The following is a 15,941-nucleotide window of genomic DNA, read 5'->3' as shown; positions in this document are numbered from 1 at the left end:
TAACCTTTTCATACTATAAAAATGAATTTCTTACCTGTGCGATTCATCAATTTCCCCATTTAAAATGGATATATTTTTTTAATTTATCAGTCTTGTATTTATAAGATTAGGATTAATCCATTTAACTACTTATCACCCCACTATGATTAGTAGTTTGTATATTTACATTCTTATTTATTTAAAATTAGATATATAAAGGTTAAAAATATTTTATTTTTACATATATACATTTTTTTTTTTTTTTATATATATATATAAATTTATTATATGTAATTATAAATACATTTTATACATTGCTAATATAGTTTTGGATTTCCTTTATTAATATAGTCTGGTTTATCTTAAACGATTCAAAAGCATCAGGATAACGAACAAATGCTTTATTTAACTGTTTAAATATTTTATTTTTATCCCCACCTTGTTTTATCATCCTTATTACTAAGCTAGAAATTGGTGGTATAAAATCTGTTAATTTTAAAGTAACGCGAGCTATTCTCAAAAACTCTGACATAATGGTTCCATAAAACACAAAAACAGGGCAGGTGCTATCCTTATGGGGCATACGTACTATTTTAAAGGGGAATGCGTTTCTTTTATCAAATATTTTATAAAGAAAAATCCCATCCTCAATTTTTATATCTAAATCCAGAAATGTAACCTGTTGTCCTCTATGTTCACAATTCAATTTTAGTTCGTTTGGATATATAAGATGTTTATTTTTTTCGAATTCATCATTATCGTTTATGCATATAAGGTCATCTATAAATCTCCTACACCCATGAAAGTTATATGTTTTAGATATATCTGTTTTTAATAATGATGCCATATATATATACTCGAGTCTATGTAAATACAAATTTGCCCAAAATGATGCAGGATCCAATCCCATTGGGATACCTATCGTTTGGAGTAATATTTTATTTCCTATTTGAAAATAGCATTCTTTAATAAGATGACTTACAAGTATTTTTAAAATACCTTTAGAAACACTAGTTTTGATATTTTTATTTTTACACCAGAAAGCTTTAGAGTTTGAAAAGTCTATATATTTACCTTTTCCACCTTCAAAAGCTAAATCTACAGTATCATTTAATTCTTTTATAAGTTTTTCGTGCGGAATTTTAGTATATAGCGTACTAAAATCATAAGTAGCTATAGATTTTGCTTTTATTCTGGAATTTATTTTATCTAATTTTTCTTTCACTGGTTTGGAATTATTTACTACCCAAAATAGATTTATATTACTATAGAATTTACTTTTCAGGTGAAAATTATTTATTTGATTTATAATTAATTTAAATATTTTAGATATAGCTTTACTTAGAGGTTTAGTGATGCACGTCTTTGAACCTACAATAAATCTAGCACCAACTGGATTTTTATGCATTTTAGGTATCCAATACATACATGGAAGATTTTTGTGTTTATCTTCTAACTTTAATCCTACTTTTTCATTAATAATACTATTATTCAAAATAATGCTATCTAAATTACTATTACTTACTTTATAAGTATCCGAATCGTTTCCTATAAGTCCTACTTCTATCAATAAACGTTGTATATAACATTTTTTACATATAAAAGCTGTATTGTTTGCCGCTTTATCAATCGGAACTATTACAAACTTTTCTTGAAGTATTTTAAGTTCCTCCCGTATTTCTGAATTTTTTAAAAGAGGATTGGTTTTTCTAGGGTGTTTAAATTGTTTTATATGTTTAACCTTTTTATTTACGCATTCAAGTATACTATTTTTCCATGCATCAAACGTAGACTGTGCTAATTCATATTTCTTTACCATAGACATAATAAAACCTTCTAGTGCTTTAGTTACTTCTTTAATGCATTTAGTGTAATTTAGGCATTTAGGTTCTCTATAATTTGGACCCTTACTAAGTAGTTTTCTTAATTTAGGATTATTTACTATATTTAAATCTCCTGTAATTACATGTTGTATCTCATTATTACAGTACGGAGAGGAATTACATTCACATTCTGGAATATTTAAATTATTATCTTTTATATTTATATTTTCTACCGTTTTCTTATAATTAAAAATCTTATTGCGTATTGTTGGCCCTAGTTTATATGTAACTATTGGTTTTTGATCTTTTTTCTGGAACTCATTTGGTAGTAATTGTATAGTTTTTTGTTTATTAAATATTTTAGGTAAATTTACATCATCCAAACCTTTATTTTCATACAAAACTACACATTTTTAGGTTTCTTTTTTATATCGTTCACTGGTGGCTTATATAATTTAGTGTCAATTATATCTAGAATATATTCATACCATTGAATGAAATAGTCCTTCTTATATATCATATCCGGTTGTAATAATATTTTAGATGCTATTTCCTTCAAAACTTTCTTTTTTGTTTGATTAAGCAATTTTCTTATATAATTGAACGACTCATAAATTTTATTAATAATGATATCTTTAATTTTACTAAAAAAATCCTCACATGAAATAACTGATTTTCTATTATTTCTATTAACATGAGTTCTATCTCTAATACCGTAGCGAGACAAAGCTGGATATAATCTACCTATAATTTCAGAATCTTGTAGGTTATTATATATATATATATATATATATATATATATATATATATATATATATATATATTAGTATTGGGACAATTAATTAGAATCAGAATCAGGAAGCAGAAAAAGCAGACCTTTTGGAAGTATCGGAATCGGGATAAAATAAGCCTGATTTCCGATTCCAAAAACGATTCTTTGCATTTTTTGAAAACTTAAGTTTCTATTGCTGATACTACTGATAAATACGGTTTTTAAACAATAAGACTAAAATCTGTCGATCATAATAACATAAAAATATGATGTAAATATATTTTATTTTCATAAAATAAACAAAACAAAAATTGAAATTTTCGCAAGATACACTTCAGAAGAATACAATTTATTTACAATGTTCAGAAAAATATTTTAAAAGTCTAATAAAATATTTCTGTCATGAAAAATACTATAAAATATTATTGATAATTAAATCAAAAATAGAACATTTTTAAAAAAATCTTTTTAACTATTTATTTTATGCTCACAGGGTTTTGTCTTGGAGACTTTTGTCCAGTCCCTCATCTAGCATGTGCAAATATTACAAAGGGGGGGGGGGATATGTATGAGAAAAGGTTGACTTTGAATTTAATGAAATAAAAATCAATTTGTGAATTTTCACACTTTCGTGTGAAATAATGTTTGGTGTCAATTCTTCTTTGATTCTGTCTGTATTACTTACACTTAGACTTAGGAATTCCTGTGGCGCCTTAGGTAGTCAAAGTAATCCATCATTTTCAGCCTGAAAGCAGATCCACCTCTCCATCTCATGCCTGTAAAACAAAATTAATTAAAATTGTTTGATGTAGATATAGAAAGGCATAAAATCGAGACTACTGATAAAAAATGGTTCTTGGTTTATTGAAAGCTTTGGGTAGTTTATTTGTCACAGAAATGTTCCACTGACTAGACCCATGTGAAAGACTTAAAATTTGCCAAACGTATGTGTATTTTTAAATATTATTCTAAAAACATTTAAATTGTGTTTTATGAATAAAAAATGACTAACATTTTTCTAATTATTTTTTATATTTAAACTTATATTTTAATGAATCTTTGTAGAAATTAAATAGGTTCTTTTTTACTATATACAAACATATACAAACTTATAAATATTATTATTATTATTAGTTGTAGTAGTAGTAGTAGTAGTAAATTAACACCCTCAGCTAAATCACCATTCCAAACTAAAACGAGATTCAACCCTTTTAGGCGATTACGTGTTAACATCCTGAAAAACTATTTAAGAATTTAGAAGGAAGGATCTGCTTTACATATTAATTTAACGTAAAATGAGTTTCATTTTTGAGATGTTATAGCATTTTAGAGCAGTTAACCAAAACTAATCTCTAAGAGATAAATTCTGTGTGTTTTTAGAAGTTACGACCTTGCCAGTCAGACTTAGGGTTAGTGCTAAAAATTCAGTGAATATCCCTAGAAAGTTAGAATATTCTAGAAATGATGATCATTTTACATTAACTTTATATGCAAAATTTAACTGCCTGTATAAATTCTATAATTATTGTTGTTTTTTCCTTTCTGCCAAGTTTTTCAAGGTATTAGGATGTAATCAGAGGTGCAGAGGCTGTTCTTGGCCTTCGGGCCAGGAGCGGAAAAGGAAGTAATCAGTCCTGGTCAATGTGGGGGCAACCCTTCATATTAGACAATTGCTTTTTAAGTCAATTAGTTTGGTCAATGTGGGGGGAAACCCTTCATATCAGACAATTGCTAATTTTGGACCCTGCCAGAGTGCCCCCTTGGGGGAGCTGGTTTTTCCTCCCCACATTAAAAAACGGCATTGTGCCTAATTTGCTCAGTGGCGAAGCAAATAAATAAATAGCATGTAATCACAAAAGGAAAATCCTATTTTTATCTGAGGGTGTTAATCTACAAATTTGATATTATTAGTAATAGTGGTATTTCTATTATCTGTATCTGTTTCTTTTTGCATTAAAAAAAATCAATCTATTACATATCTGTCATATTAACAGTGGCAATGACCAACCAAATCTTTATGATTTAAAATAAAAACATGAACATTATTTGGTTGAGAGAACAGAATAGTTAACAATACATCTTCGCTCCCTCCTTCTCAGATTAAGAATGTTTTCCTCAATAGTAACCATGTTGTTTAGAAATTCATTCTTAACATGTTAACTTTTCTGTTCCTACACATTGTCTTATTTTGCATACCAGTCGTTAACTATTTTCAATGTTTTATGAAAACATCCACATAGCATTTCGTCAACTAACAACAAGCACATATTTGTTTTAAAAAAGAAATCAGTTTTAGTTGTTTCACTATTTTTAATCAATTATAACGAAAAGATTTGAGGAAAAAAAAACGCTCTGATCCCCATCTGGCATCAATTGAAATGAATAGCTCTCGTCTTGGGGAGGCCTTATTTTTTGACAAGCGTCTGGGCTTGACCTTTACTTCTGATCTGAAATGGAACAGGTACATCAAATCTGTTGCCAAGGTCGCTAGAAAAATGGTGGGATCCTTCTATCGACCCACTGGATATCTCAATGCTGATGCAATTCTCTATCTATATAAGAGCCAGGTATGTCTAAGGATGGAGTACTGTTGCCACATCTGGGCAGGAGCTGCTAGAAAGGACTTATCCTGCCTTGATAGAGTTCAAAATAGACTTTGTAGCCTTGTAGGGGATGTTCTTTTCTCTTCCCCACAGAAGTGATGTTGCGAGTTTGTCTCTGCTTTATCGTTATTTTCATGGCAAGTGCTTGACTGAGCTACAATCTATGGTCCCCCCTCGCCAAACTTTCACAAGAAACACTCATCTAGCTGAAAACACTATCAATAATTCCCCCCACTCTTTATCTGTGCCTAAACCTAAACGTAGATTCCATGAACAAAGCTTCTTTCTTAGAACTGTACGCCTGTGGAACTGTCTTCCGTTTGCCTGCTTTCCAGCTGACTACAATATGGTTGTCTTCAAGTTCAACCTAAACAAGTTCTTGATGAGCCATTCCACTTAAGTTAACAAATTTCCCGAATTTTCATTATTAACGATTACTATATTGTCCAATTGACTACTATACACTCTTCAATACTTATCCTCGAGTAGACTTTGGGCCTTGATAAGTGGTGATGCCTATGTAAAAAAAAAGATTAAAATAAAAACGCCACCATCACCAAATGCGAAAATATATGCAGACATAGCATGGACGTTTTACAGTAATTCCAAAAACAAAAAATAAAAAACAAATATCCAATTAAATATTTAGAAATTTAAAAAGAATCAAAATCGGTAATTGTATCGGAATCAGGAATTGTTTTTTTATTCTATTTTCACACCAAACAAGGCACAGTGCCACTTTGAAGTAGGGGGCTACTATCAGGGACATAAGTTGCAGGGGTATTATGAAGGGAGATGAGTAGCAAGATGTCTGTTCACATTACACTTGAACTTCTGCATGTCAGTACAGTTGGGAAAACAGGAACCCGGAAGAGAGTTCCAGAGTTTAACAGTTCTGGGAAAGAAACTATTAGAGTAGAAGGCTTTTTATACTTCTAAGGACCTTTAATGTGTAGGGGTGGGATTTTGCTGATTTTCGGGTTTCTCGGGGGTATTTTCATCAAGGGGGTACAAGCATCATCAAAGCATCTACCATTAAAATACTTGTAGAGCAGGTAGAGAGAGGCAACATTTTGTCGATGGGACAGAGGTTGAAGCTTGCGTGACAGTTTAGGACCTATCAGGTTGGCGACTCTCTTTTGAACCATGTCCGGGAGCAAGAGACTAGTAACAGATGAACCAACTCAAATGTGACAACACTACTCCATACATGGGCGAATGATGGCCTTGTAGAGGTACAAAATACTTTCAGGCATCAGTAACTTTCTAGTATGGTATAGAGAGACCACCTTCCTCGCAGCAGCCCTGACAATGCTTTCAATGTATATGTTCCAATTCTATGAACATTAAGCCGAGGAGTTTGAAAGAAATACTTTCAGGTAATGTATCCTTAGCCATAGCTATTGGTGGTTGAGAAGGTTTCTTGTAAGGAAACAATTTAGACCAGAATTGGTAATTGTATCTGAATCGGGAAAAATTTTGGAATCGTCCCATCACTAATATATATATATATATATATATATATATATATATATATATTTTTTTTTTTTTTTTTCATCCTTATATAGTTGACTTCTCTTCTGTAATTATAAACTTTTTAGAAGTCGAATTATGTGGGTGCTGAGTATGCGATAGGTTAAATTCAGTTTCTTTTTTTTTTTTCTCCGGGAATTTAAACTGCATTCTTTATATTTTTTTTACATTTTTTTTTTTTATTGCTCAAAGCTTTGTTAGACTATATATATATATATATATATATATATATATATATATATATATATATATATTTATAAACTAACAGTTGTGTAGTTCCAACAAAAGAAAAACTGTATATTTAAAAGAGTATAGCCATAGTAGCGTATTTTGTTTCTAATTGTTTGTTTAGTTTAGGGAAATGGTATTATACTGGATATGGACGCGTGTGTCCATGAATGTGTGCGCATGCTTTATTGTGCTTGTTTTGTTTTGTGTATGTGGGTGCACATTTGCCTAAGTATGCATGCGTGTAAGTGTATTTTGCCTATTTATGTGTATTGTTATTGGGATATGTTCAAAGCGGGGTTGAACTTTGCTATGAAGTTTTTTTTCTGGTGTTAGTAAGTAGAAGTAGTTGTCAGTTTAGAAAATGGGCATTATCTCGAATTTCCCTCCACTGCATGTGTGTATGCACTGTAACACATCTAGGTGTCTATTTTCTGTGATTGTGATGTTGGATTGATGTAAGGCTACTCTATTACTAAGGTTTTTAGTGGCAACTATGTAGGATTTATCGCATGCTGCACATTTTATTACATAGACCACATTTTTTGAGGTGCAGTCTAGGTCTTTTTTAATTTTGAATGTTTGTATGGGGTTCATGAATGTGTATGTGTTTCCCTCTAATATTATGTTGCAGACTCCACATCGTCGTTTGTTGCATTTTGTGACTCCTTTTGTTGTGTCTTGATTGAGTTTGGATGAAGTAAGAATGCCTTTTAGGTTTTTGGGTTGGCATTTGCTTTTTATTATTTTTGTTGTTTTAAGGAAGTTGTTTAGTTTGCTGTTTTGGTTAAATAGGACGAGGTTTTTCATTATCTCTGTGAAAAGTTCTGTGTTGTTTGTGTTGTGTGTGGAGAAGTATGTTAGGATTTGTTCTTTGCTTCATTCTTTAGAGGTTCTCAAATCTTCTACTGGTATATTTATCACAAGTTAGATACCTTTGTCTATAAGTTGTGGTGGGTATTTTCTTTTTCTTAGCTTCATTTGTAGTTCCTTAAGTCAGATTGTTCGAAGGTTTTTGTCTGTGACTATGGTACATGCTAGGGTGTAGGGAATGGCTTTTATACAGCTTTTACGGTGGTGACTTTTAAAGTGTAGGTATTGTTGAGTGTCTGTAGGTTTGTGGTAAATGTCTGTGATAATGTTGTTGGGTGTCTGTAGGTTTGCGGTAGATGTCTGTGATAATATATATATATATATATATATAGGGTGTCCCAAAAGAAGCTGACAGATTTTAAATTTGATTAACTTCCTCAATATTTAAGTTATGCTTACCAATTTTCATATGTAGGTAGATGAGCCTCTCCGTGAATTTTTGAGATATAGTAAGATATCATATTCTACTTATTTTAATTTTATTTACACAACTTAATTTAGGGTATGTTTTTCACAAGGTCTAAGTTTTAGTTATGAAAAATGATGTTATTTTATTTTCATACTTTTGTGCTCTCTGTAGGGCATTGTCCAGCACATCACTTAATGTTTCAGGGCTTATGGCCCTAATTTCCTCCTCTATATTGTTTTTAAGGACATTTATTGTGGCTGGTTTGTTTGCGTATACCCGCTCTTTCAGGTAACCCCAAAGGGAGAAATCTGCACATGAGATCTGGCGAGTGGGGTGGCCAATTTATCTCACAGCCATGAGAAATTATTCAATTGCCGAATATGTCCTGGAGCAGATTTAATGTTTCTCGTGCCGTATGCACCATTGCACCGTCCTGCTGGAACCACATTGATCAAGAGATCCCAATTTGACTTGATCACCTTCTTACTGATGTGGATGGATCCTCAGCCACACTCTCTGCTAATCTCTGACAATTCTCATCAGTTCTTGCCGTACCGGGTCTACCAGATTTAGGGAGGTCACATACAGACCCATGCTCATGAAATCGAGCCACCATAGCTTTTATTGCATTGGGAGTAGAGGAATTTCTTGTGTTGAAGTTTTGTCGAAATTCTCTTTGAGTTTCTGATATTGACTCATTCAACTGAAAATATGACTCTACGATAAATATCTGCTCCTCGGTAGTGTAACAACTCATGACCTTGGAAGAGTTACTCTAGATGATCTGAAAAAATAAAAGAAAAATATAAAAAATTAACACAGTTATGAATCTTTTTTAACAATCGGTTTCTTTTGGGATGCCCTGTATATATATATATATATATATATATATATATATATATATATATATTCAGGTTTGAGATGTTCAAAAGTCGGGACTAATGAAAATAATGAGGTTGTTAAATAGTGCTCAATAAAAAGAGCAAAATATTTTTTTTTATTTGGGGGTAAACAATTATATACGGTCGCTACAAATAGCCAAATAGCCATATATATAGCTTCTTCAGGCGACCTGAAACCTCTCGACGCCAAAAAGAAAAATGGGAGAAATCCATGGCTCTCTGTAGCGAGCATATGTAATGGCTTTTTGTAGCAACCATATGTAATTGTTTACCCTCAAATATATATATATATATATATATATATATATATATATAAGGGCTGTTTATACGGATGATATTTCATGTGGATGGCTGATATGACTTATTTTTTTTTATTGTATTTTTAATATTAAATACATATAAAGATGGACTCGTCCTAAGGAAGATTAGATTAAGCATAAGATTATAGATCAAAATTATTGTAACATCAAGTATCTAGAAAGTAAGGACAATACCTGTGCCAATTTATTATCCGAATTCCAGGTAGCTGAAGATTGAATCTATAAAGTTGGAGCCAGAAATGGATAAGGCATTTTAAATAAGTGAAAATAATTAACACTGGCTGAACCAGCATCACAAGTGATGATGGGGATGGGTTGGAAATGAATCCATAACCATCATTAGAAAGTTATAATATAGAAGAGAGTACGGATAACATTGCAATCGCCCCTCTCCACCTCTCTGAGCTTAGCAGTATTTCCAGGTTTTTGATACAGGAGGAAGTTCTGTGTTGTCTCAACAAGAAGAGTGAAAGAAGAAGCTTTAGATTGCTTCTATCCAGAGTTGTCGAGGTTGGGTCAATAAGCCACACAAGCTCATTGGAATGAGCTACTATTGGTCTGATAATAACATGAAGTAATCAAGCATGTTGCAATGTGTGCAATCTGTTAGGCACACACAAAAACAAAGATGAAGAACAGCGACCCCCACCTTCGTCGATGGAGACAAATATCCCCAACTATCCATATGTGTGTGTGTGTGTGTGTGTTAATGTCTGTATGTGCATGTTAGTGATGTTTAGTGTTCTCTATAGAAAGAAAGGTTAAAGAATTTACAACATGTAAAATTTACCAGGGAAGACAATGAAACTGTTTCCGAATCTGTAAGTACACCTGAAAGAAAATAAGAATGACATCTTTTAATACTTAAAGTATATGAAACAATACATTTCTTTGTTGACAAAAGGATACCGTTTTGTGTGTGTGTGTGTGTGTGTATATATATATGTAGTAGAGATTTGGAATGCTATCACAATGCGAGGAATGAGATATTGTCTGTGTTGGTGAGAGAAGACGAAAACAAGTGGCGATTTACAAATCAATAAGTACATACATATATGTCTATATATACATATATTTATTCAGTTGTATTAAATACAAATGTCTTATTTGTTATGTCTGTGACAATATCCATTATATTTCGGGGAAAAAAATTCCCTTTTCAAATGATGGACGTGAGAGATCGATTCAGAACATGCTAGATGATGGAGCGGAAAACGAATTTCTATGGATGGGTATTGGCGCTATAATGGTTAATAAAAGTAACTTTTTTTTTGTAATTGGATTTTCATATTTACATTGTAAAACAAATAGATTATTTTTAACAAACTACACAGACAAGAGTTAATAAAAAAAATAAATTTTAACGTTTTCTGTTGACACTTATGCTTAGGGTGTTCATACTTTTTTTTTGAAAAAGGCACAAAAAATAAAGTTCACCCTCTATCAATTTAAATGATCAAATCAAAATGAATTTTTTTAGGCCGATTCTGGGTTTTCGATTTTTATTATATCAAGAGTCATATATTTTATTATATGGATATATTTTTTAATATTGGAAACCTGTTATTAAAAAAATATTTGTTTAAACTTCATATTGTGGAATATTGAAATTTAATATCATTTGAAGCTTTTTAAAAATAATTACTTTTTAGAATTCTGTTTTTTTTTTTTCTTTTTGTTGTAATTCAAATAATTATATTACCGAGAAAAAAAAATATCAAAAAAGTGTTGTTTTTTTTTAAACATAATAATATTGATTTTATGTCCAATTTTATTCACAACTTTAAGGTAAGTGAAATAAATAACGGGATTTTATATATATATATATATATATATATATATATATAGATAAAAATAACTATTTTTTTTAATTATTTGATATTTTCAGCTTTTAAAAATGTTGAAATTTTTATGGGCCTACATTTATTTTGTTTAATTTTCATAACATGAAATATGGGGGGGGGGTAGAACACCTAAATATATATATATATATATATATATATATATATATATATATATATATATATATATATCCTCTAATATATTTAACGAAACCTACTTTTATTATGTAAGTTTATTTAATAATGAATAAATATCGAAAATTTCATGAAAATATGACCATTATTTGATTTGTGCTAGACTTTTAAAACATAGGTATGTTTACGGCTTCAAAAACGTCATTACATTGTGGAACGTTGTTTTAAAGCGTCGATAATATAAACACGATTTTAATCTCGCATTTTCATTATTTTTGTACGCTGTAAATTCTTTTTTTTTTTTTTTTTTTAAATATTAGCAGTTTATTTGAAGCTTCTTTTAAATGGTAAAAAAGTTAGGATGATAATATTAAATCAAATTACAGTTACATCATGTTACATAGGGAGTGTAAAATTGTGACACGCATTGGAAGTACCGAGTGCTTTCTAATACAATATTTGGAGCTTCTACACAATCATAACGAAATTTCGGAAATCGTAAAACTAAATTTCACATGAAAACAATGGTATCTACGTTTTCCTCGTATTTTTAAGATGATTATATCCAAAAATTACGAAAATCGACAAAGTAGAAATTTTTTTATTAAAGAAAATAGAATTTGAAGAAAATGATCATATTTGCTTATGTAAGACACGGAAGAGTTCAAAAGGGAGGTAATTTTCCGTTTCGATTTATTTTATAAAACAAGATGGCCACAATTTTTCACCTGCTAACACGATTAAAGTGTTTTTGTTGTTTTTAATAATTCAGTTACATTCAGATAATCTCAACTGCATAATTTGGAAGCTAACATTGTAATTTATTAGAATTGACAAAAAAAAATCACTAGAAACAATTGTTTTTTTTTATCTGAAAACTCCATTTATCAACTACAAAATTTGGGTGTGTTTTACTATACACATAGATTCGAAAAAGTTGCCAAAAAAACAAATATATAACAAATAAATGTTACCAAAGGCAAGATAAGTTACTTTTCTACTTAAATGGATAAGTTTTTAGTGTTTTTATTTAATGTAAAATGTTTATTCGGTTCGAAAAACAAGTAATGTTGAAGACCACAAAATGATGCTAAAAACCCACTGTAACATTTACTGGGTGAGTTTCTAACACCATTTTTTTTTTATTTCTTATTTTGAAGTGATTATCAAGTCTTCAACGACATCGCGGCCATCTTTTCTTGTTCGCCGGCAATCTTCAACATTACCTGTTTTTCGAACCGAATAAACGTTTTAAACATTAGGTTCGCCAACAAATTAATAAACAAAAGATATTATTAAAAAAAAGAAATAATAATAATTAAAAGATGATAATAATAATAATAATAATAATAATAATAATAATAATAATAATAATAATAATAAATAAATAAATAAATAAATAAAAATAAATTTAAAAATAAAAAGATACCGTTTGTCAGCTTTCGGTGGCTGTGATTTCATTTCGGAATATTCCGTCAGTTTACGTAACTGCTCAAAATATGCCGACGATAACCACGCCCACCGAGAGTCTTGGTGGTGGTGCGAACACGGGCAGATTACGTCAAGTACTGAAACGCTTAGCCAATCAAATCGCAGCACCCGGCAATTGACAAACGCGATAAAAATATTGCGGAAAATTCAAAAAGTTAATAAAAACTGGTTCGTTCACCATGAATTTAATAGAGTTGAAACATGTTGCTGTCTCCACAAGCAAATATTAAATTTTGTCAAAAATGGAAACTTATCTGCAAACAAAACACCCTAATCCCATTGGGTATGGTTGTTTTCGTTAAAAAAAATGATGTCCTTCCTCCAAATGTATACTTTTTTCTTTTTCTGAAGGTTTCTTAAAATTGTAGGTACTTTTATTGTATCACGCTGAAATAATAACGTTATTATTTAGAAATGGAGACTTTCACCTAACAATTTAATAATAGAAAAAAAAAGATACAGTAAAACTTGAATTTAACTTGAAAATACTATAAAAGTGCGATACAATAAGCAGCAAATTTTCGATTAATTTTTAATTGCATTTTCTTTAAAACAGTAAAAACAATATTTTAAATTCAAAAATAATATTTCGCTTTTTTTAAAGTGTTTTCGAGAGAGAGAGAGAGGGAGAGAGAGAGAGAGAGAGAGAGAGAGAGAGAGAGAGAGAGAGAGAAAAGAATATTGTCCGGAATATGCAGATGAAAATGTGAACCTTAGTATGCGTAAGTACAAATATATTACACACTTCTCATGACTTAAAACGAAATGGTAAAACTGGTGTCTAAATGCCAGGATTGAGATCATAATTTTAATCGTTAATGTTCCTGATCAGAATTTGGTATGAAAAATAACATTGTTAAAAGTCTAAAAAAAAAAAAAAAATAAAAAAAAACGACCTGCTCTCTTTTAACCTTAAGTCCGGGTGGCAATACAAAAAAAAATATGGAATTAAAACAAAAGATAAGATGCGCAGTGGATGTAACGGAACTGTTAAAATAAAAGTCGACCTCACGTAAGTAATTATTTCGTTTATAACATTTTAATTAAACACAAACGCAAACACACAATTGATTTCCAGTAGATTAAGAAAATGATATCGATTAAAAATTTCTTAGAAGTTGAAAAAATAAAATCGACAATAATAAAGATTGGCTCCATGTCCTTAAAAACGCTATATGGAGGTGGGTGATTATTTTACGCTAAATGTGCATTCGAAACTGATTCCTTCCTTCATCTCCTTAAATAACTGGGGGGGGGGGGTATTTTGACAACATTGTCTTCGTACTTCGCCCTTAAAATGAAGAATAAAATAATTTATGTGATCTACACGAACAAATAAAAAAAGAAATACTTTATAATAATAAGTATTTATCAGTTAATGAAATTTTCATCAAAATCGGACAAGTCTGATTTGTGGTGGATGTTTATTTGACAACTCGTAAGTCGTTTGGTCAGTATTTGTAATATGTATTATTATTATTATTATTATTATTATTATTATTATTATTATTATTATTATTACGACGATGATGATGATGAAATGTTTTAAATAAATAAGTAGAAATTTTAAATTACGGCTGCTGCTGATTTCAAAAAAAAATATTCAAAAAGAAGTCCAGGGATTTTTAGCATTTTATACATCAGCAGCAGCTAGCATATACGGCTGCTGCTGCAGCTTTCATACAAACATACATGCTGCTGCTGATAATGACATTACAAATGGTGACGTCATTATAGATCCTCCTCTTCTTCATTATCCCCCCTCTCTATTCTTCTTTGAATTCTTTTCTCCCCCCCTCTCTTTTCGTTCTTATCTATTCAACTCTTCCCTCTACTTCCGTTATCATTCGTCCTTTATGACGTTATTCAGTTTCCACTGAACCTTTCATGGTTACTAAGCAATTTTATCAGCGTCTTAATAACAAAAAAAAAAAAAAAAAAACATACGAAAATATATTTTGATAAAAAAAATAAAAATTTTGTCTAATTTTTACTGAAGAAAAAAATGGTTGCTTCAAAGAGCCAAGAAAAAAGGGATCGTGTTAAAAAGCCCTTAAATGCTTATTTCGTGTGGAGTCGAGAATTCAGAAAAAAATTATTGGAACAAAATCCAAAAATTACGATTCCAAACGCTAACATCCTTCTCGGGAAAATATGGAGTGAAATGTCCGTGGAAGAGAAAAAACCTTATTTCAAAGAAGCAGGAAAGATTAAGAAACAACACGAAATCGATTATCCTGATTTTCAAGGTAAATCGAAACCACGGATCAAAAACCCCAATCTAAAAAAATACGAGACCGTCATGATATCGCCTGAGTTGAGGAATATTGTAAACAGTCAATATTACAAAATACCTCAGACGATGGGCATTCCAAATGGTCAGATGTTTTCGCCAATTGCCAAGTACAGCGTTCCTGGGTCAAGGAGTTCTTTCTGCACATCGGTCGATCCCTCAAATAACATGCCATTATGTGTGCAACAGGCGTACATGGATGCCAAATCATGCGCACAAGAACCTATGAATTGCGATGATGATGTCATCACACAAACAATTGTCTCCCAGACAGAGTGCCAATCAGAAGCCCTCAGAAACATACCTGATAAAAACGGGGTTCATTTTCATAATGAATATTCTGAACTTGAGTGCAGCATCAACGATTCTAGCAGATCAGAAAATTCTCACACTTTACGATTATCGCAAGAGAGAAACGAAACAATGGAACAAATCCATGAAGAAGACCAACCACATATTTTTTCTGATGTTGGCACCATTTCATGTTTCTCGTTAACCAAAGATTTCTCTTTGCCAAAAATTGGGAAAGAAGAATTTATGGACATGGAAAACATATCAGAACTTCCATGTTTTCATATGTCGGATGATGATCCTTTGATCGACTCATTCATGGCGACCTGCGAGTTTTGTGTGAACATTCGATCCCTGATCAGCGAATTTGCATAGGGCAATTTAATCACAAACGCCCAATAACAAATGGACTTTTCCTATTGGTCAGTAATATAACATTTATCCCTTT

At 30.9% G+C, this 15,941-nt stretch overlaps 2 long non-coding RNA genes across 2 annotated transcripts in view; one reads left to right on the top strand and one right to left on the bottom strand.

The window, feature by feature from the left end:
• LOC145246835 (uncharacterized) overlaps positions 1-15,941 on the top strand; it is a 134,536-nt gene that overhangs the window by 49,410 nt on the left and 69,185 nt on the right. The gene's annotated exons all lie outside the window — the stretch shown is intronic.
• LOC145246837 (uncharacterized) overlaps positions 1-15,941 on the bottom strand; it is a 41,682-nt gene that overhangs the window by 6,717 nt on the left and 19,024 nt on the right. The window contains exons 2-4 of the long non-coding RNA XR_013863178.1: positions 10,233-10,273; positions 8,211-9,004; positions 3,260-3,350 (exon numbers count right to left, since the gene is read on the bottom strand). This is a non-coding gene — a long non-coding RNA (uncharacterized LOC145246837). The remainder of the gene's footprint in view (positions 1-3,259; positions 3,351-8,210; positions 9,005-10,232; positions 10,274-15,941) is intronic.

Source organism: Euprymna scolopes, chromosome 24 (assembly GCF_053919585.1).
Source record: "Euprymna scolopes isolate OS-2025 chromosome 24, ASM5391958v1, whole genome shotgun sequence".
Lineage (NCBI taxonomy): Eukaryota > Metazoa > Mollusca > Cephalopoda > Sepiida > Sepiolidae > Euprymna > Euprymna scolopes.
The sequence above is the reverse complement of the archived record's forward strand: the minus strand, read 5'-3'. Positions and strand labels throughout refer to the sequence as shown.